This window comes from Sceloporus occidentalis, unplaced genomic scaffold (genome assembly GCF_023333645.1).
Source record: "Sceloporus occidentalis isolate IW3139 unplaced genomic scaffold, rSceOcc1.0.p SCAF_2, whole genome shotgun sequence".
Classification (NCBI taxonomy): Eukaryota; Metazoa; Chordata; class Lepidosauria; order Squamata; family Phrynosomatidae; genus Sceloporus; species Sceloporus occidentalis.
The window spans coordinates 6,185,238-6,208,013 of record NW_028316982.1 but is presented as its reverse complement, the minus strand read 5'-3'; the positions used below and the strand labels follow the sequence as shown (position 1 = coordinate 6,208,013).

The window sequence follows — 22,776 nt, the reverse complement described above, 5'->3', positions numbered from 1 at the left end:
AGTAGAAGAAACTTAGAAGTAGTTATGTTAGAGTGATCTTTTTTCTTTTTTCACATACAGTAATTTTTAGTGGTGTGTAATGGAATGAATAGGATGTGAAAAATGCAAAGCTGACATTATAAATCTGTATAGTTATGTTTTAATAATTTTTTTTTTAAAAAAAAGTAAATACTCTTCAAAAACTGCACAAAAATCTTCCATAGTTATAAAAAGAATATTGCTAAAATTACTTGATCCTCCCTCGGAGAATGAATTTGGTGAAGAAATAATGGTGCACACATTTCTTTGTTGCAAAAGCATCACAGCTCATATTGAACTAAAACAGCAGAAGAACCCTGCTCTAAACCTCTTGGGACAAAGAAACTTGAAGAACTACATTTCTTTCTTATCTGGTAGGCCTTTCCAGATTAGGTTAGATCCATTAGATCCATTAGACTTGCCTCCCCCCTCTATTGATACTGATACCAAAATTGATTGATTACCATCACCCCCGTCCCCCCTCCTCTAGAGGAAGATTCATTTCTTGCACTAATCTACCCAAAATTTCAATGTATTCCTACTGGATAGTTTTAAATTTTGTATTATTATACATTTGTCCAAATTTGGCATCCTTCTCTATATTCCACCAATGGGGATAATACACGGCGGGAGGATGTAGGAGCGGGGTCTTCTTGGCTGTGGCACCCTGGCTATGGAAAGCTCTCTCCCCTAAGAAGCCTAACCAGCACCAATGCTCATCTCATTCTGGCACTACATTTTTTAAAATGGCTTCTTGTGTAGCCTTTGGGGGGTCAATTGATTTAATCTATTGATAACTGATAGCTATCTTATCTGAAAAGATGTCATGTAGAAAAGGGAGGAAGCTTTTTTCCCCTGCCACACCAGAGCCTAGGACATGGAACAATGGGTTCAATTGTATTTTTAACCATTTAACTGTACAGTCAGCCCTCCATATCCACTGATTCTTTTTATCCACAGATTCAAGCATCCACAACTTGAAAACATTCCAAAAAGACATAAATTCCAAAAAGCAGACCTTGATTTTGCCGTTTTACTACACCTTTCTATATAAATGGGGTTTGAGCATCCATGGAGTTTGAAACCCACAGGGGGTTCATGGAACCAAACCCCAGCGGAAACCAAGAGCCCGCTGTATTTTTTAAATTACTTTGAAATGTTGTTGGCAATTTCATTACATTTTAATGCACATCTTTTATATGCTTTAACTGTGATGTGGTTTAACTTGTAAGCCGCTTGAGTTCCAGTTTTGGAGGAAGGTCAAATTATAAATACAGTTAACTCTTTGTGTCAGCAGGCTGGTGATCAGCAGATATTCAGTGGTGGTGCATGAATGAGGACAAACTGATATGTCCACATGCATGTCACCACCACTGAAAAATATGAAGCACAACCATCTATGTTTTTGTCATCCGAACCCCCATGGATGGGAAGGGTCCAATGTACAGTTAAGAACAATAGGAATACAATGCCGGTTTGCAACAACTGTGTAATTGTGACACTGGTATATGCCACAGGATCATAGCCTCTGTTCACAAAGTGGCCAGGCAGATGCAACAACGGGAGGCCCACCAGGAAGTTATAAGCTCATGTGGGTTTTCCCACCTGCTGACCTCAAGTGCTGTGATCTAGCAAACTAACCACACCGAGATTAAAGCATACAGGTAAGGATCCCATTGTCCTGTTAAACACACACACATACACACACAGGTTCCCCTAACAGAAGTGGTCAGACATTGTGTTTCTATATGGATAAAGATCCAAACAGAGACAGCAGTCAAGAAATCAGAAGAAGGATTGGGAAGGACAGCCATGAAAGAACTAGACAAGATCCTAAAGAGTAAAAACATACCACTGAGTACTAAAGTTAGGGTCATGCAAGCTATGGTATTTCTCATCACCATGTTCAGATGTGAGAGTTTGACAGTGAAGAAAATGGATGTGGTGCTGGGGAAGAGTGCTGAGGATACCATGGATGGCCAAAGAGACAAACAAATGGGTTCTAGAACAGATCGAGTCTGAACTCTCCCTGGAAGCCAAGATGATCAAATTGAGACTATCATACTTCGGACACATTGTGAGAAGAGATGACTCACTAGAAAACACAATACTGCAGCCTTATGTATCCAATAATTTTTCATCCATACATTCAGCCATCCACAGCTTGCAAATATTTTAAAAATATATAAATTCCAATAAGCAAACCTTGATTTTGCCATTTTATATAAAGAACACCATTTCACTATGGAGCTCAACAGACCTCCTCGCCTCTTTCCTCGCCGGACCAGGGCCTCAGTAACTACGTGGAAAGGCAATCTGGCCTTTCCGTGGCATAAAAAGCGGCTCCTTTTTGCACCAGAGAAAGGACGCCTTTGCTGCCATAACGGCACTTTCCGGCGCTCCTTTTGGTGTGCGTCTCAACACCAAAGGAGCACTGTGACACTGCCTGCCATGCAGTTGGGCACACAGTGTGACGCTGGTGTCAGGGCTGCGTCGGAGCAAGTGTCGTGCAGACGCCATGCCCCCACTCTGGAGTTTAGTGTCAGTATGTTGAGGCCCTGAGTCTCCATATTTAATGGGTCTTGAGCATCCACGGATTTTGGTATCCATGGTGAGTCCTAGAACCAAACCCCAGCAGATACTAAAGGCCCACTATAATGCTGGGAAAGGTGGAAGGCAGTAGAATGAGAGGAAGACCACATGCTGGGTGGATAGACTCAATCAAGGAGACCCTGGGACTGAGCCTGTAGGACCTGAGCAGAGCGTAAGAGGTCAGAAGACCCCATGAGTGAGGTGTCTATTTCATGGGTCACCATGAATCAAAGGCAATGTCAAGGCAACAAACAAGAAGGAACATCTGCATTCAATTGCAGAAGTGGGTTTTCACATTTGATGCCACTGTGCATACAGATGAACATGTCATAAGAAGTACATATATACACATGTGCATGAGGTGCACAATTCAGTTGTGTATGCAGATGTCCATTCAGCTTCTGTGGTGTTGCTACTGGACATAAGATTTGCATAGCACCATCAAGGCAGATCTCTGCATGTGAAGAAAAATAGGTTACACAACCACTCACATAAGATCTCGGTCACATATTTGCATATTTTGTATGAATGTTCTCTCTCTCTTGCTCTCTCTCTTGCTCTCTCACTCTCTCTGGCAGCATCCCAGCCCACACGTTCTTGGCCTTGTGATTGATTAACTATTTTATTTCGTCAGACAGGGAAATGTTCACTCCAGGAAACTCAAAGAGCTTTTCAGCAAAAACAAGCAGCTGAGGTGATTTTTGAGGAAAGCTAGGAAAGCCTGTGGACCTCTGGAATTTTTAATCACTGTTGCATTGCTGCATCTTGCTTAGAGGTTAGAGGTGATTTATATTTTAGTTAGAGCTGCATTTTAAGATGCATTATGACTATGGCTGGCATCCTGTTAGTGGCATACACAGGCCTAAATGTATGCTTGATTATGTCTGTTTTTGGTAGCTGCCCTGCTCCTTAGAGCTGCTGTAGACCTGTTGAAGCCACACACACACTCATGGTCATTCTGTGCCTGATGAAAAGCAAGGGGATCAGAGAAGCATATGGCTATGACCCTGCAGCAATACACAAAATGATTACATCAGCTACTGGGACCTCTGGAGGAACATGGTGGACCTCAGTGGCTGGTGTAATCATTTTACGTCAGACTATAGGAACCTAGTCAGACACTTCTCCGATCCTCCTCACCACAAGGCACAGAATGGCCAGGAGAAGGGTTTAGCAGCCCTACAATGGAACCAAAAGGTTTGATTAGCTGCCTTGAGTCCCTAAATTGGGAGAAAGGTGGGATATAAATAAATAAAATAATAAAAATAATAAAATAATTATAGGCAAAATTGCATCCTATGCACACCACTAACTCTTAGTGGTTAAATGATCAAACTCTCAAATGCTCACAATTTCTCTCATCCTTGACAAGAAAGCATGTTGAAAATTCACTCATACCCTTGCAAATTCTCAAGATTTAAAACATGGAAAATGGCAAGTTCTCAAAATCTCTCAAATTCTTTTATTATCAGTAGAAAGCAATGCATTGAGAGCTCCCATATGAGCCTGCCCAAAATTTGAGATCCTCAGCGATGCCCCTGCTACATGTCCCAGGACTGTGCAAGGTGAAGTTGCTGTGGACATGTGACAGGGCTTTCTCTGTAGCAGGGTCTCCATTGACATGAAGGGAGAAATAAAAGAGTGGTTGTCAGCCAGTTCAGAAGTTGTTACAGCAAGACAGTAGTTCAGGTAAACAAAGCCAGCATGGAGTAAAACAGAGTCATCAACCATCAATCATAGCTAGCCCAAGGTCAAGAAAACACTGCAAGTCACCCAGACATAATGGCTACAAGTAATAAAGATGCCAGGGAGCTGCTGGGAGATTTATAGGCAGCTGTTTCAAGACACCAGGTGCTTAATGAGTCAGTGTCTCCTATTTAACAGTCGCTGCAATCTGCATAGTATTGCCTAATCTCTTTGACAGTCTTCAAAAGATGGCAACTATCCTCAGCATTGCAACCTCCTGCTGGGGAGTAGCACTCCCCACTGCTACTTCCTCAGATTTGAAGAATCCAACGTCATCAGGAGCTATGAATTCCTGGAAATCAGACTCCTCTGTGTCTGAATCTTTCAACCCCAGATGGTGAGTTATGGCAGCCATCCTCTCAAGCAGAGAGAGAGAGTAAATTCGCCAAGGTCATCCAATGGGTTTCCATGGTTGAGCTGAGATCCAAAGTGTGGTCTGCTGAAACCTAACATTCTAACCACTATACAATGCTGACTCACAGCACATATTTACATGCCATTAAAAAGACTTTTGGGCCAAAATGCTCTGAAGGCACCAGATCCTGTCTGAACTTGGGATTCAAGCAGGATCAGCCCTGGTTAGTACTTGAATGGGAGACCACCAGCAAATACCAGGTGTTTACAGGCTGCTGTGTTTCAGACAAAAGAAGCTGCAAAATGATCTCTGAGGATTCCTTGCCTAAGAAAGCCTTATGAAGTTCATGGGGTCACCACAAGTCGACAGGTGATTTGGAGGCACACACACAAAAGGACAAAGAATCCTTCAGAACCTGACGTAACTACTGGCATATATACCTCTCTAGTCTTTTTTTGAGATCTGAAGTGGTAAAGATTAGATCCAAGCAGACCAGTCGTATGAATTGCAAGCCCTGTATATTTTCTCAGTATCTTAAATAACTTCTCTGCTTTCTTCTCTTCTCTTTGCCAAATCCACCAGTTCCAGGAACCATCCTTATGGCAAATGCAGATACTTGAACCATGTTCTGGCTTGCCATCTGGCCAGCACATATTTTTAAGTCTGAGGCTGTTAATTTCCCAGGACAAGATTTTTGTGACTTTTGGCCTTCTTCTGTTTGCCAATTGCCATATACATTTATGACACCATTAGCAATAAAGTGATGAATATGTAATAACCAGCATTCCTGGGCTACTCTGCGCAACATTTGCTACTTATTAGCTCTCTCCATAAAGACTCAGTCAAAAGAAAGCAAGCAAAATGGCTGCCCAGTCCCTTTAGGCATTAGAGATGCAAATCTTCACAACTTCATTCTCCTAGGGAAAAATGGGTAACTCTGCCATTTTCCTCCTCAAAAATCTTCATAAACTGTAGACTTCTTCTTCTTATTATTATTATTATTATTATTATTATTATTATTTTGCAAAGGACTTGATGTGATCATTTTGCACAGAATGTTGTTTTTTTCCCTACAGAAAATGTTGTTTTCTATATTGTTGTTGTGTGCCTTCAAGTCACTTCCAACTTATAGCAACCCTAAGGCAAACCAACCATGGAGGTTTTGCATCAAGATTTTTGTCTTTCCCTTCGTCTGAGGTTGATAAAGTGTGACTTGCTCAGTGTCACCCAGGGGATTTCCATGGCCAGGTGGGGATATGAATCCTGATCTTGAGAGTTGTAATCCAGTGTTCAAACCACTACGCCACACTGGCTGGTTTTCTGCATAGGAAACTTATTTTCTGCACAGAAAATCCCACTTATCTGTGGCACCCATTGTGCGTTTCTCACACAGAATAGGCCCCAAAGTGTACAGGTGCTTGTACCTCCAGTGTTCTCCTCATCAAGACTTCCCAACTCTCAGAAAATCTGTTGTTGTTGCTGTTGTTGTTTGCCTTTAAGTAGTTTCCAATTTATGGGGACCCTATCCTGGTGTTCATTTGGCAAGATTTGTCCCAAGGGGGTATGCCTTTGCCTTCCTCTGAGGCTGAGAGAGTGTGACTTGCTCAAGGTCACCCAATGGTCTTCCATGGCAGAGCAGGGATTCAAACCCTTATCTCCAGAACTGTAGTCCATCACTCATATCACAATTGTTTGAATATTTTCTAGTTCCAGGAGAGATTATTCAGCCTGCCTGCCTGCCTTCCTTCCTTCCTCTCTCTCTCTCTCTCTTTTTCTCTCTTTAGAAAGACAGTGGGTCACTTCTGAGGGGGCAAGGGCACATAAACTGTCCCCGAGGCCACATGCAAACCCCAGGCACCAAAGTCCACCACTCCCCTCCTCAAAAAAAAAGGGGGGGAGGTTGCATCTATATCTTCTACAGCATGGAGAAGTGATAATAGTAAGATACCTATTCTATAGTTAAAGCCATAATCTTCAAACACATGGAAGCAGCTTTGGCCAGCATGTACAAAGAGGATTAAAGACCATAATTGTCCAGAAACATAAAGACTGCTGTCATCATGTCCACAACAACATCAAAAAAGAGGTGGTCATTGCAGCCCATTGCAAGCTTATCTCGCCCCAGGGATTCCTTTTGGGAGCTTGTAGGAAAGATCAATTGCTCGGAAAATGATAAGAATCCTAAAGGTACACAAATTCTTTACTGCTCCTGACTGCACTCATCCCCATCATCCTGATGGCTAATAATTGTATACACTGGACATGCGTAAAATGCTGCCCACAGGTCACCACTTTCAAGAACATGATGCCCCAATAAAGTCCATTCCAATTGGGGGTGTTTGTAGGGGAGTGCGAGGGGCACACACTGCATTGGGTGACACCTCAGATGCACTTGTGGGAAAAGACTACCTTGTGGTGTGTACTGCTGCCCCTCTCCAGGGGTAGACTGGGACTCCCAGAAACTGAAGATCCCCATTTGGAAGGGGCAAGGAAGCACACCATGGCAAATACCTGGAGGCTTCTCCCTTTACCGAATGGCACCCGTTTGGGACTTGCAATCAAGGTAGACCAGAGTAACCTGGGACACAGATGGTCCTTTTGGCCCAGTCCACCTTCCCATCAGCCAGTCTTTCTTTTCCATCATGTTCCAATTATTCCTGAAGGACCATTGGCTTGGCAGCTCCAAGCCTGAGGATGATGCATGAGTTACCACACTGGGGTAACACCAGTCATGGCATAGTGGTTGGAGTGCTGGACTACAACTCTGGAGGCCAAGGTTTGATTCCCAGCTCAGCCATGAAACCCATTGGATGACCTTGGGCAAGTCACACTCTCTCATGTTATGGTGCCATAACAAACTACAAATCCCAGGATCCCACAGAATACGACCATGGCAGTTAAAGTCTTGTCGAACTACATTAACTCTGCATTGTAGATGCACCACACGCAGGACTGTGGCCCCGCTTCAACTGTCACATGACATCCTGGGATGTGTACATTCATGAGGCAATTAGAACTACAAATTCCAGGATTCTGCAGGACACAACTAAAAAGCAGGGCCAAGCGCAATCGCTAAAGATACACAAGGCTTTCCAAAAAGCCACACACAGAGCCGCACTTAATCTTTCCCATCTCTCTCTTTACTGCCAAGTATTTGTGTTTGTACATGCTGGCCAGCAGGATGTAAACATAAACCAACAGGAATTTCTTTGAGTTTTGAAAGTATTTGTTCCAAGCAAACCAGCCTTCATCATCCTTCCCAAAAGCAGTGGGTTTTCTTTCATTGGAGGTTTTTTAATGGAGGGTGGATGGCCATCACTCAAGAATGTGGATTCCTGCACTGACAGGGGGCTAGAATAGATGACCCTTATGATCCCTTTTCACCTCTACATTGCTAAAGTCGAGAGATTTACACCTTGCTGAAGGACATCTGCTTGTTCACCAGCATTAAAATTATAGCAAGACTCCACCAACATCTTTGCATGAACTGATTAAGCAAAACCAGAGGTTGGAGAAGGTATTGTTTTGAGTAAAACTCCCCAATTTATAGACTATAGCAAAGCCTTTGACTGCATCATGAACGGCCATGGAATGCCCTTAAAGGCATGGTAATGCCAACACATCTGATAGTCTGACAAATTCAACCTAGACAATGAGAAAACAGAAGTAATAAAAGAATTCTCATACCTGGGATCAAACAATGATAGAAAAGGGGACTGCAGTCAGGATATCAATAGAGGATTAAGAATGGGGAGGGTGGCCATGAAAGAACTAGAAAAGATTCTAAAATGCAAAGATATACAGCTCAGTACAAAAGTTAGAATCATACAAGCCATCGTATTCCCTATTACATGTATGGATGTGAGAGCTAGACAGTTAAGAAAGGGGATAGGAAGAAAATCCATTCATTTGGGATGTGGTGCTGGAGAAGAGTGCTATGGATCCCACTGACAGCCAAAAGGGTAAACAAATGCGTCCTAGAGCAGATCAAGCCAGAAACCCCCCTGGAAGCCAAGATGACCAAACTGAGGCTGTCGTACTTTGGCCACATCATGAGAAGGAAGGACTCATTGGAAAAGGCAATAACGCTGGGAAAGGTGGAGGGATGTAGGAAGAGAGGAAGGCCACATGCCAGATGGATGGACTCTGTTAAGGAGGTCACAGGTTTTATGGGGTTGCAGGAATTAAGCAGAGCAGTGGAGGACAGAGGGTCTTGGAGATGTCTCATCCATAGGGTCGCTATGAGTCAAGATCAACTCGAAGGCAGTTGATCCCCAAATTCCCAGTCAGCCTTGTCACTGACTGTATTGGACAACAAGGGGTCCATAAGAAGGAGAAGAAACATATCGTACTTTACCATTGCCTGCCTAGTAATTCTGGATATACTGCCTCTGTACACAGCGACACCATTTCAGCTGTCACAGATACTAAAATAACCTACACCTCTTCTTCTTCGTGACATGGGCTGCATCCACACTGCAGAAATAATCCAATTTGACAGTGCTTTAACTGCCATGGCTCCATCCTATGGAATCCCAGAATTTGTACACTTTGTTGTGGCACCACAGCTCTCTGACCAAAAGAGTGAAATATCTCACAGAACTACAAATCCCAGAATTTCATAGCATTAAGCCATGGGAATTCAAATGGTATCAAACTGGATTACTTGTGAAGTCCAGTTGCAGCCTTTCAGTGCATCTACACTGCCAGAGTTTAACAGGAATTTAGTCACATGTTAACTGCCATGGGTCCATCTTACAGAGGCCCTTTTGCTTTGCACAACTGTCGTCCTATATTAAACTTCTAAGGTTTCATCTACACTGCAGAATTAATGTAGTTTGACATCTCTCTAACTGCCGTGGCTCAATGCTGTGGAATTATGGGATTTGTACTTTTGTGGGATATTTAGCCTTCTCTGTCAGAGAGTTCTGGTACCACATCAAATTGCAAATCCCAGGAACCTGTAGGATGGTGCTATGGCAGTTAAAGTGGTGTCAAACTGGATTATTACTACAGTGTAGATGCATCCCCAAATAACCCTAACTAAACTGTGAATGAGAGCCAGCTTTCCTACAGTTCTGGAGACCAGGGTTCGAATGTCCACTCAGCCATCAAAACCCACTGGATGTCCTTGGGCAAGTCACATTCTCTCAGCATCAGAGGAAGGCACAAACCAACTGCCTCTTAAGATAAATTGCCAACTATCACATTGCCCTTGTGATAGTTTTGCCTTAGAAGGCAAAACTGAGTCAGAAATGGCTTGAAGACACACAACAACAAAGTACTGCAAATGAGGTCCTAAATACCTTGCAGGCACCATCGAATCCCATCTGATCTTGGAAGCTAATTAAGACCAACCCTGGTTGGTACTGTGATGGGAGACTGCCAACGAATACCAGGTGCTGCAGGCTCTATTTCAGAGGAAGGCAATGGCAAAACCACCTCTGAGTATCCCTTGCCTAAGAAAAAAAAATATATATGAATAATTGATGGGGTCACCACAAGAGGACAGACAACCTGAAGGCACATTCACATATGCACATAAACTGCAAATCCCAGGATTCCACAAGATCACATGGCAATTAAAGTGGAATCATAGTCAGAATAAGCAGTCAGAATTCAGGGTCCCTGGGAGGAGTTTTCCCAAAATTTGTGATCTTCCTCAGAGGCCTTGTTGCATGAACCAGCACCTCGTGAGGCTAGGATGGGGTCCATACACAGCCGGGCTTTCTCTGAAGCAGTGCAGTAACTGTGGAATTCCCCATCAAGGGAAGTTAAACTGGCTCCATCTGTTTGGGGCTTTTGGTGGGAAGCTCTGGAGTCATTGCTCCATATGGCTTTTGATGTTTGACACTTCTATGCCCACTTTAATAGTTTTTAAAAGTATTTTAGGCCTATTTCTAGTTTCCTTTAAAAAGTTCTAAAAGATCCCTTCAATTTGTTTTAAAAGCCTTTATCTCTGTATTGCTTTAAATGCTGGATCTCTGTATTGCTTTACCCATAATACATCCCTGGGGAAGCTGGGAGGCAAGATATAAATACAACAGACAGACAGACAGAAGAGATAATGGATGGATGGATGGATGGATAGAACAAGAGAAAGAGAGAGAGAAAAAAGAGATGATGGATAGATAGATAGATGCAAGAGTGAGAGAGGATAGGTAACTAAATAGAAGAAAGGGATAGAGAGAGAGAGAGAGAGAGAGAAAAGACAGACAGAGATGAGACAATAGATATATATATAACAGAAAGAAATGATAGATAGATGATAGATAGATAGATAGATAGATAGATAGATAGATAGATAGATAGATAGGAGAGAGAATTTTTTTTGATATTTTGATGAAGGGATTAAAAGTCTTTGCTAGATAGCCTTAACCTACTCCCCTGAACTTCAGAAGGGACGTCTATTATCCCCCCAAAACTACAAACCCCAGAAGACAACCCATGACAATTAATACGGGATGAAACTGCTGTAACCATGTAATGAGGACATACTCTTCGTCTCTCCAACAAAATATCCAAAGCTTCACAGTATCCCATTCCATAAAGGAAATCTGCACTCTGTGAACTTCCCTGAAGCTTCTGCCAAATGTCACAGCTGTCCTAAAATAAAAATTAAAAAATAAATTGAAGGGTGCCCTGCCGTTTCCGCTTCCCAACAGGAACGATTTCAGATATTTTTGTGCTGACTTAGCTGGCTCCAATGTCACTTCCTTTCAGGAAAATGAGAGAGAGCAGAATGAATCTGGGATTTTTTTTTACAAAGTGCACCAAAGGAGAAAAAACATGGAATGCAAGCACACACAACTACACCGAAAAGACAAACAAGGTGGAGAATTCGTTCCATCTAAGATCTCAGTTCTCTTAGGTTTCCAAGGAATCAGAAATAAAATATTAACTCAGGCAATAAATCCACCTTCGGGCTGAAGAGACCCATAAATGGGCAGATCTTGGTGAGAGAAAAGCTCATTGCAGATCAAATGTAGCTGTTTCATAAATACATTGAAAACACTCGAAAGAACACAGCATGTGGAGGGGTTAGAAACTTTCAGAATTTGGAAGCATTTTCCAGGGTTTTTTTTTCTTTTTGGATGGCAGCTCCCAGCATGCCCAACACCCAAAGGAACGCAGACATGGAGCCCACATGGATGTGCAGGGATTAGAGACTTTTACAGTTAGGAAACATTTTCCAGTGTTTGGATGGTAGCTTGCTCCCAGCATCCCCAGGAACACAGACATGGAGCCTACTTGGATGTGCAGGAATTAGAAACTTTCACAATTTGGAAATTTTTTCTAGTTTTTTGGATGGCAGCTCCCAGCATCCCCAACACAGAGACACGGAGCCACTTGGATACAGGGGGCTTAGAAACTTTCACATTTTGGAAATGTTTTCCAGGGGTTTTTGTTTGTTTGTTTGTTTGTTTTGTTTTTGGGATGGCAGCTGCCAGCATCCCCAAAGAACACAGCCATGGAGCCCCCTTGGCTGTGTAATTAGAAACTTTCAGAGTTTGGGGAAAAAAATTCTGTGGTTTTTTTAAATGGCAGTTCCCAGCATCCCCAGCACGAAAAGGAACACAGGCATGGATCCCACAGGGATGTGCAGGGATAAGAGACATTCACAGTTTGGAAAATTTTTCCAGTTCTATGGATGGCCACTCCCAGCTTCCCCAATACCCAAAGAAACACAGACCTGGAGCCTACACAGATGTGCAAGGATTAGAAACTTTCACACTTTGGAAATGTTTTCTGGGTTTTTGAATGGCAGCTTCCAGCATCCCCCAGACAGCTATGCTGGGAGCTGCCATCCAAAACAAAACGTGTCCCAACTCTGGCTCCCACACTAGGCCACAATAGAGATACACACACTGAATCCCAAATCAGTTCTGCTCCTTGCTTTTTCCAGTTCTGCTGAGGATGTCCACCCCTTTGGGACCCCAAATGCAGACGCATGATGTCCCCCTAATTTTTACCATCCCAATACACCATTGTGCACATATTTCGCACAAGCCTCCCAGGCCAATGCACTGTCCCCCGTGGTGGCCACCCCATTTGCCATGCCAATAAAAGCATGCACTACTTACACAATGCCAGGCTCTTCTCCCTCCCAGGAAAGGAAACAGGCTTTGGCCCTAGAGCGGAACGAATCCGGAGGCACTTCCAGGAGCAAGAGAGAGAGAACTCTGACCACCACCAGAGAGAAAAAAAGGGGGAAAAAAGAAGAGAGGGGAGGAAAAAAAGAAGAAGAAAGAGGAGGAGGGGAATCCCTTATTCTGCCTCCAGGAATTCAGATTTTGCTTCCACCAGGCCCTGACTCAACTCCACTCGCCGTACAATAGACCAAAGCATGGGTAAACATTTCCAAATATGGAGATGACAACGACAAAAGGGATGTTGGAAAAATCACCCTGCTTCAGCACTGACCCAATGCTCCTGAGACAAAATGCCAGGCCGTGGATCAATGATTAACCCCATGTTGTATATACAGTCTGGGCGCTACGCCCTATTAATACAGGAGAAGGAAAAAACTTCCTGCAATAAAGCATAGATCTCACCAAACTTCCTTACCAAAGATCGCAGAACCAGAGAGTCGCAAGCAGAAATGCTATGTTATTCATTCATTTGTTGCCATCATGTGCGAGTCATTTCCGACATATGGGGACCCTAAGGCGATCCTATCACAGGGTTTTCTTGATATGTTTCTGCAGAGAGGGTTTGGCATTGCCATCCTCTGAGGCTGAGAGAATGTAACTTGCCCAAGGTCACTCAATGGGTTTCCATGGCTGAGCCAGAATTCAAACTCTGGTCTTCAAGAGTCATAGTCCAACAGTCAAACCACTACACCATGCTGGCGTTTCCATTCATTCCTCCAACTCTCTAGATTTGTCAGGGGGTTAGGCTACCTGAGTGTATTATGCAAAGTGCTGTGGATTTTCACACCTTCACCTCCAAGATTAATAGCCTTCACTTTCCTCTGCATATTTGAATCTATTCATATTTATTCTCTCTCTCTCTGCTGAAAATGCACAGCTGTCCGAAGGCATGTGAAGGATATGGATGGTCACACGTTAAAAATGTACATCCTTGTGGATACATACAGATCCACAAAACTGTTTTTTGTGGAGTTTAAGCAATGTTTTTTTTGGGGGGGAGAGCAAAAAAGTCCCAAAGTACTGTAAATCATATGTGGCCAAATCACACTGTAAAAAACTGCAACAAGGAGTATTTTTATAATAATAATAATAATAATAATAATAATAATAATAATAATAACTTTATTTATATACCGCCCTTTGAAACATCAGGGCGGTTAACAACAATAACAACATACATCCAATATAGATTAAAAACAATGCAATTAAAACAATAAAAGAACTTGTGCCAAATCACAAACTACTAACGGGGGGGGGGGGGGGGGGGAGAGGGGGCTCTCAGGGCAAAGAATCAGGGGTAAGCCTCCTTGAAGAAGAACGTTTTCAGCCCCTTCTTAAATTGGACCAGGGAGGTTGCTGAACGGAGCTCAATGGGCAACGAGTTCCAGAGGGTAGGGGCCGAGGTGGAAAAGGCCCTTCTGGTGGTATTAACTAATCTAGCCTCCGGAACTCTTAACAAGTGCTGCCCAGTGGATCTGAGTGTGCGGGGCGGATTGTACGGAGAGAGGCGGTCCTTTAAGTACTCTGGGCCCAAGCCATTTAGGGCTTTATAGGTTATAACCAACACCTTGTATTGCGCCCGGAAGTGAATAGGCAGCCAATGTAGGTCTTTTAACACCGGTGTTATATGACTGGTCCTATGTATGTTAGTGACCAGTCTTGCTGCCATATTTTGCACTAATTGCAGCTTCCGGGTATGGTACAAGGGTTGCCCCATGTAGAGCGCATTGCAGAAATCCAACCGAGAGGTTACCAGAGCGTGTACCACTGTTTCTAGGTCCCCCCGGCTCAGGTAGGGACACAGCTGGGGTATCAGCCGAAGCTGATAGCAGGTGCTCCTGACCGTCGCATCCACCTGAGATGTAAGGTGGAGCGACGAGTCAAGGAGCACCCCCAGACTGTGTACAGAGTCCTTCACGGGACGCGTGATCCCATTCAGGACAGGTGGAACCACCGCCATCCCTGGGCCAGGAGAACCTATCACGAGTACTTCCGTTTTCTCTGGATTCAAGCTGAGTCTGTTTTCCCTCATCCAGCCCATTACCAACTCCAGACAGGCCACGAGAGGAGAGATGCCATCCCCGGTCACAGCATTTATAGTGTTTTGTGGGTTTTTCAGGCTATGTGTCCATGTTCTGGAAGAGTTGATTCCTGACGTTTTGCCTGCATCAGGAATAAATTCTTCCAGAACATGGACACATAGCCCTAAAAACCCACAAAAAACTATGGATGCCAGCCATGATAGCCTTCAACTTCACAGAGGAGTATTTGATTTGTGTAGACAGGGACAGCCATTCTACTTTTACAGCTGCGTTTGAAATGTCCCAGTTTCTCTTTCCTTCTCCCACGTTTCCCCTTTGTGACAGACATCTTATGCTGCAAATTGAGTTCAGTTTGCACTCAATTAACTCAGCAAAGAGGAGAAGAGGGGGCCAGGATCATGTCCATCCCAGAAGGCTCAGGAAAAAGCTAATAGCAATGGATATATTTTTTCCATTTGGAAATTAAAACAGAAATATTAGTCAAATGGGTCATCCCCAGAACAATGTAAAATGATGTAAAAGGCTTGATCAAAATCTGGTTGATTTTGGTAGCATGGATGCTGATAGTAAATAGTATCCAGTATTTATAAATTTAACTCGAATCCCACAGTTTGGAGATAAATTATCCAGTGGTTGCATTGTCAGATCAAAAAATATGAACTTTCATCCAACATCAGATTTTGAGCAGTGGCCAGCTAAGTATTCTAAGAAGAAGGATGTGATGCCTGCTGGCATACAGACTGCATCTACACTGAAAAAAAGGCAGTGCTTTGCCATGAGTTTATGTCTAAGCTATTTTGCAATCCATTCTGTCCCATGGACATGCTGATACCTTCCATAGCCTCATGGCCTGGGTTTTACAGAACTATCTTCAGATTTCCGAGAAAGTGCAAATGAAGGTTACATTTGAACATTATGAAGACACTAACGATCATAGATTATTTTCATAACCTTAGACTGAAATTATCAAAATAGTAAAAGACTTTCTTTGCTGTGGTTCAGTCATCTCTCAAAATGAAGACTGCAGTCATGAAATCAGAACAAGACTTGGACTTGGAAGGGCAGCTATGAAGGAACTAGAGAAGATCCTGAGGTGTAAAGATATATAATTGAATGCTAAAGTTAGGATTGTCCATGTCATCTTTTTTCCTATTCCTATGCATGGCTGCGGAAAACGGACAGCAAAGAAAGCTGTTCGTAAGTAAATCAACTCATTTTAAGTGTGGTGCTGGATGAGAGTTCTGTGGATACTGTGGACTGGTAGAAACACAAATGAATGGGACTTAAAGCAAATTGAGCTTGAAATCTCCCAAGAAGCCAGAATGATCAAACTGAGCTATCATACTTTGCCCATATCATGAGATGACTCGTTAGAAAAGACAATAATGAATGGCAAGGTGAGAGGCTATAAGAAAAGAGGGCGACCACATTACTGCTGGATAGACTCAATGAAGAAAGCCGCAGCCCTGGCTTTGAGAGACCTGAGTTGTGGATGCAAGGGTGTCTTGGAGATCTCTCATTCATGAACACCAACATGATTTCAGCATGACTTGGAGCTGCATAACAAGAATAAGAAGTGGACACTGTATTCCTGGTGAGGTTTCTTCTGACAGAATTGGGAGCATACTTATCAAATTTGCAGATGCATGTCAAATGCACAATGCATGTCTGCAGCCACAATGGTTCCACAAGGTTCCTCCACTATCATCAGTTGGCAACAACTGCTGCACACTGTCCACAAAATTCACTCCCCCTTTGCAGTGCATTGTACTCTTGTGTATGTAACTCACAGGAGGCCAGCCTTTGTGTGTGTTTGCGTGTGTAACAAAACAGAGCAGGTCTTAGCAAATCTAGCTTAGAATACAGTTGTTAGAATCCTGGAGGTTCTGGGAGCTGTAGTCCTAAAAGAGACAATTTCTATACTCAGACTAATAAAGAATGGGGGGAATGTGCCAATTGACAAAATATGTGACTTTGCAGGGCCGTTTCCTCCTGGCCCTGAGCTTAACTACCAAACGTTTAGCCACAAGGTATTGTGGCCCCTGGGTGTCATAGCTTCCCCCACCCCAAGTCCAAAGTGATATGTCCATCAGCTACTCTCTCTCTTGCCATAAACATCTGGATCCAAAAGCAATCCAGGTTCCCATTTCCTGCCAAAGGAATTCACAGAGAACTTTGTCAATATGCTCCTCCTTTGGTGGAACCATTCCCTAGATGGGAAACCATCAGATTTTTCTTTCCCTTATGAAGTGGGTTGATATATTTCAACAACAGTGAAATCTTTATAACTCTCTTTCATGTCTATTTTCCCCCCTTCCTTAGAGGGACAGGAGACAGATAATAACTGCAGTTTCATCTTGGGTAGATGCTTCCAAGATTTGAGGACTTGAAATCTAAAGAATGCACAGTCTTGCCATTCTCAACAGGAATGAGCTGCCAAAGATGAAATTGTGCTGTTTTCCTTCAAGCAAGAAATTTATCAGTTCTGTAGGCAACAGGCAAGAGCCTCGGGCTTTGGCCATATATGGCCAGGAATCACTCCAAAACTGACCTTTTGATGTACTCCAGGGCTTGGGGCTTAGCCCAAAGGCAAAGAGACTCCGGGGGCGGGCTACAGCACAGAAAAGGGAAGCTAGACGAATGAGCCATGGATCTGCAACTAGGATACAATTAAGAAGCTCACTGCTCCCTTGGAATGCATTGCTGCTTTTGCAAGGGCCATTTCACCCCCACACAACTATAGTCATGTCATTCCATTTTAGCTGCTATTGCTCCATCCCACTGATGTCCCTATGAATATGGGTTCATTGCCCCAGTGTGAATAAAGTCAATGCCCACATGGGAGAAAGGAGAATTTTGAGCTTGCTTTAGCTGCAGTAAAAAGGTGTCAGTGGTCCCGTGCCTCGAATTTGTAGTTCAGGAAAGGTATTTAGAAGTCTGAGTCAGAGAGCTTTTTTAATGCCTTCCCAAAATACAAACCCCAGGAATCCACAGGATGCAGTCGTGGCAGTTAAAGTAGAATTGTAGTGCTATAAGCGCATTGTATGGATGGACCTCAACACCCTCCTAGGAAAGGAACTGATGATGGTTTACATACCCACCCTCATACCAAACTGGCAAGGCTTAACCTGAAGCCAAAACAGGCCAGAACTTCTTGGAGAGACCTAGGTTTCATGAAAAAAGCTGTGCTTTGCAGTCCACACTCATCTCTTCATATTGACAAGGGAGAAGACTTGAAACCCATATTGGGGTGTGTGCATGTCTGGCATGTTATCAGTCAGCACACACACACACACACACACACACACAAACAAGCAAAGCTCAAGTTAGGGATAGAGGGAAGATTTGCCTTTATATGTGCCCAAAATAGGCTTCCTGGAACACAGAAAACCCTGAAAGGGTTTTTTTCACAGGCAAAAAAGAAACTTGTGCTCACCCCAACATCAGTGCTGTCTGTTTCCACAATGCACAGCAACTTCCAGTAAAAGAAGAATAGAAAGAAGAGGCAAAGGAAGAGGAAGAAGAAGATGAGGATGATGAGGATGAGGATATTTATTTATATCACATTTTTTCCCAATTTGGGGCTCAAGGTAGCGTGAAGCACATAAGGCAAACTTGGGCTGCATCTACAGAGCAGAATTAATGCAGTTTGACACTGCTGTCACTGCCATGGCTTACTGCTATAGATTTCTGGGATTTGTAGCTTTGTGAGGTATTTCACCTTCTTTGTCAGAGAGCTCTAGTTCCCTGCCAAACTACAAATCCCAGGATTCCACAGGATGGAGCCATGGCAGTTAAAGCTGTGTCAAATTGCATCATTTCTGGAGCGTAGCAGCAACCATAGTTAAAAATTCACAGAATGCAAAACTTAAAAAAGCAAGCCAACCTTCCTAAAATTAAAACCGGTTAAAAAGCAGAAACCCTTAAAGCCACCACAACAGCAACAAGAACAAAGTCTAGCATGTTATACAATGCCTTGTTATTGCTGTTCATAGAGTCAAAGAGTTGGAAGGGACCCCAAGAGCCATCCAGTTCAACCCTATTCTGCCATGCAGGAAGACATAATCCAAGCACTTCCCACTGATGGCCACCCAGCCTCTGTTTAAAAACCTGTATGCTTCGAGTCATTTCCAACTTATGGCAACCCCAAGGCGAACCTATGATGGGGTTTTCTTGGCAAGATTTGTTCAGATGAGGTTTGCCATTGCCAGTATCTAAGGCTGAGTGAGTGTGACTTGCCCAAGCTCATCCAGTGGGTTGCATGGCTGAGCTCAGATTCAAACCCTGGTCTCCAGAGTCATCGTCTGACACTCAAACCACTACACACTATGCTTCCCCTAGAAGAAATAAATTTTCAAAGGTCTACAGGGATTTTTACATTCTTGTAGGAAGATAGCAAGGAGGGTGTTAATCTAGCCAGTCTGTGATGTATGTACATATGCATTAATACATGTAATTTTTTTATCCTGCCTTTCTCTTGGCATGGGACTCAGTGTAAGTCAAGGTGAAGAAGCATGGACAATCAGAGACATGCTTCTTCTGAAATCAAAGAGGGGACGCGGGTGGAGGCAAAGACATACTAACAAGAGAGTCTACATACCAGTTCTCTCTCTGGAACAGCCTGGCCTCCTAGCAAGTCCGTGAGCAAAGACAGGCACTTGGGTGACTCACGGGCTTCCTTTCCTCCTTATTTGCTTGACTCGCAAAGTTGAGATTTCTTCCACAGCCCTGTGAAAAAGAAGAAATCATGAGTATGTAGGGACTCTACCACAGAAGAGTCCCTATATTAGAGTCCCTGTCAACAAAAACCAGAGATCCAGTAGACTGAATAGTAGAGAATAATTTCACACAGTCACAATTACTTTTTGGAGTAAATTCCCCAATTCCTCCCACCATCATGGCACCATCTCTAAAGTATGCAATGGCTGGGTGACTCGGAGTGCAGCAGTTAAAAAAAGTAACTTTTCCAAGGCCTGACCACATCCTTGTTTCTGTGGCACAAAATTCCTTTTGTGAAAGCACATGAAAGAAAAGGAAAGGGATATAATATATGTTTTCAAAAAGGAACAGAGAACAGTTGAAAGTATTCTGCACAATGATACAATGCAAAACTGGGAAAGATTCCATGGTTGGGATCAAGAACTGCTATTAAAATATAGAATCTGTTTGTAAAGAGATGGTACCAAAGTTAAAAGCACACAAACCAGAAAGTTGACAAATGATCCTAGCACAACCAACCACTAACTCTTAAACCATCAAGAAATTTGAAAACATACCACTAACCACGATACATTCCTTGCGAGAAAGGAAAGACTTGTTCTCCTCCCGCTTTTGTCATTACAGGTTGAGTCTCCCTTATCCAAAATGCTTGGAACCAGAAGTGTTTGGATGTCACAGTTCTCTTTCAGGATTTTGGAATATTTGCATATATATAATGAGAGATCTTGGAGATGGGACCCAAGTCTAAACATGAAATTCATTTCCTAGTCACCTCATACAGACAGCCTGAAGGTAATTTTATACATATTTTAAAAATAAAATTGTGCATGAACAATCAGAAAGCAAAGGGGTCGCTAGCTCAGCCACTCATGTGGACAATTTTGGATCTTGGAATATCTCAGAATTTGGAATACCAGATAAAGGAGACTCAGCCTAGGGCAGAAAAATGAAATGCACAGATATTGGATGGGTGACACCTGGCTGAACGAGAGTTTTACATGTGAAAGGGATCTAGGAGTCCAAGTAGACCACAAATTGAACATGAGTCAACAGTGCGATGTGGCAGCTAACAAGACCAACGCAATTTTAGGCTGCATCAATAGAAGTATGTCTAGATCAAGGGAAGTAATAGTAACATTCTATTCTGCTCTGGACAGGCCCCACCTGGAATATTGTGTCCAGTTCTGGGCACAATTTTAAAAGGATGTTGAGAAAAGGAGGGTGACTAAAATGGTGAAGGGTCTGGAAACCATGTCCTATGAGGAACGACTAAGGGAGCCTGGGATGTTTAGCCTGGAGAAGAGAAGGTTAAGATGTGATATGATAGCCCTGTTTAAATACTTGAAGGGGTGTCACATTGAGGAGGGAGCTAGCTTGTTTTCTGCTGTTCCAGAGATTAGGACCCGGAGCAATGGATGCAAGCTACAGGAAAAGAAATTCCACCTCAACATCAGGAAGAACTTTCTGGCTGTTCAACAGTGGAAGACACTCCCTCGGAATGTAGTGGAGTCTCCTTCCTTAGAGGTCTTTAAGCAGAGGCTGGGTGGCCATCTGTTGGGGATGCTTTGATTGAGAGTTCCTGCATGGCAGAAAGGGGTTGAACTGGATGGCTCTTGCGGGCTCTTCCAACTCTATGATTCTATAACCTGTACCCTGGACCTGAGTTCAGGGAAGAGCTGACTACCACACCATACTGAGGAACTAGAGACCAGGGTCTAATCTGCACTGCAGAAATAGTTTGAAACCACTTTAACTGCCATGGCTCAATGCTATGGAATCTTGGGATTTCTCGTTGAGTGAGGTATTTAGCCTTTTCTGTCAGAGAGCTCTGATGCCACAACAAGCTACAAATCCCATCACTGAGCCATGGTAGTTAAAGTGGTGTCAACCTGCATTATTTCTGCAGTGCAGAGAAGACCTTAGGCTAGCTTTCCAGGACTAATGCTTCCTCCTCCAAACTTAATTCCCTCGAGAAATGAAGTGTCACGAGCTCAACCACAGCACTTGCTCAGCAATGCAGCAATTGTGCCAGATAGGATGCCATCAAGAAGAGAAGAGACACTTGGCTTCTAACTGACCCTTCATGTGCAAATCCTCTTCACAGAGGAAGGGACAGAGATTAGGAGAAGTAGATAGGAAAAATAGCTTGGTAACTCCAAGTGGTCCAATCTTGGTTGGAGCCCATTGCTCCCTTGGAGCTGTCCATGGTACTGCCCTGCCATGTGTGATACCCACTACAGTCAATCACAATACATCCCCATCCCCATCACACACAAAGGTACAGGTATGCCAAAATAAATAAATAAATAAATACCTAGCACACACATGTCACTGCATCTGAAAAGCAGCACAGCATTGCCTTTGAATCTCTGGTAGATTATGTTTCTACTTCACTCAATAACCAAGTACAATGGGACCTTGGTATCCACTGAGGTTTGGTTCCAGGACTCTTCATGGATACCAAAATCCATGGATGCACAAGTCTCATTAAATTTAAATTTAAATTAATTGGCATTGTAAAATGATGTCCCTTGTATAAAATGGAAAAGGCAACATTGCATTTTGGAATTTGTACCTTTCAAAAATATTTTTATACATTTTTGGAATGTTTTCAAACCATGGATGCTTGAATCCATGGATAAAAAATGTGTGGATATGGAGGGCCTGCTGTACTGAGGCCACAGCCAAAAAACAGAAGAAGGTTAAGAATTGTAACAGCAGTGATGAAAGAACATCCTCATTTATAAAGGCATATCACTGAATACTAACATCAAGATCATCCACACCATAGTATTTCCAATTTCTCTTCATGGATGTGAAAGCTGACAGGAACAGAATCAACTCATTTGAAATGTGGTGCTGGAGAAGAGTTCTGCAGATAACATACACTGCCAAAGGAACAAATAAATAGGTCCAAAAGCCAGCATGGTATAGTGGTTTGCATGTTGGACTACGACTCTGGAGACTAGAGTTCAGCGATGCAAACCCACTGGGTGAACCTGGACAAGCCACACTCTCTCAGCCTCAGAGGATGGCAATGACAAATCCTCTCTAAAGGAATTTGCCAAGAAAACCCCACGATAGGTTCACTTTAGGGTTGCCATAAGTTGGAAACAACTTAAAGGCACACAAAAAGAACAACAACAGGATG

The 22,776-nt window shown here is 43.1% G+C and overlaps 1 protein-coding gene across 1 annotated transcript in view; it reads right to left on the bottom strand.

Moving 5' to 3' along the window:
* Positions 1 to 22,776, bottom strand: part of LPP (LIM domain containing preferred translocation partner in lipoma) — a 319,004-nt gene that overhangs the window by 254,225 nt on the left and 42,003 nt on the right. Inside the window, exon 2 of the mRNA XM_089508677.1 lies at positions 19,507 to 19,634. The gene's annotated coding sequence lies outside the window, so the exon portion shown is untranslated. The remainder of the gene's footprint in view (positions 1 to 19,506; positions 19,635 to 22,776) is intronic.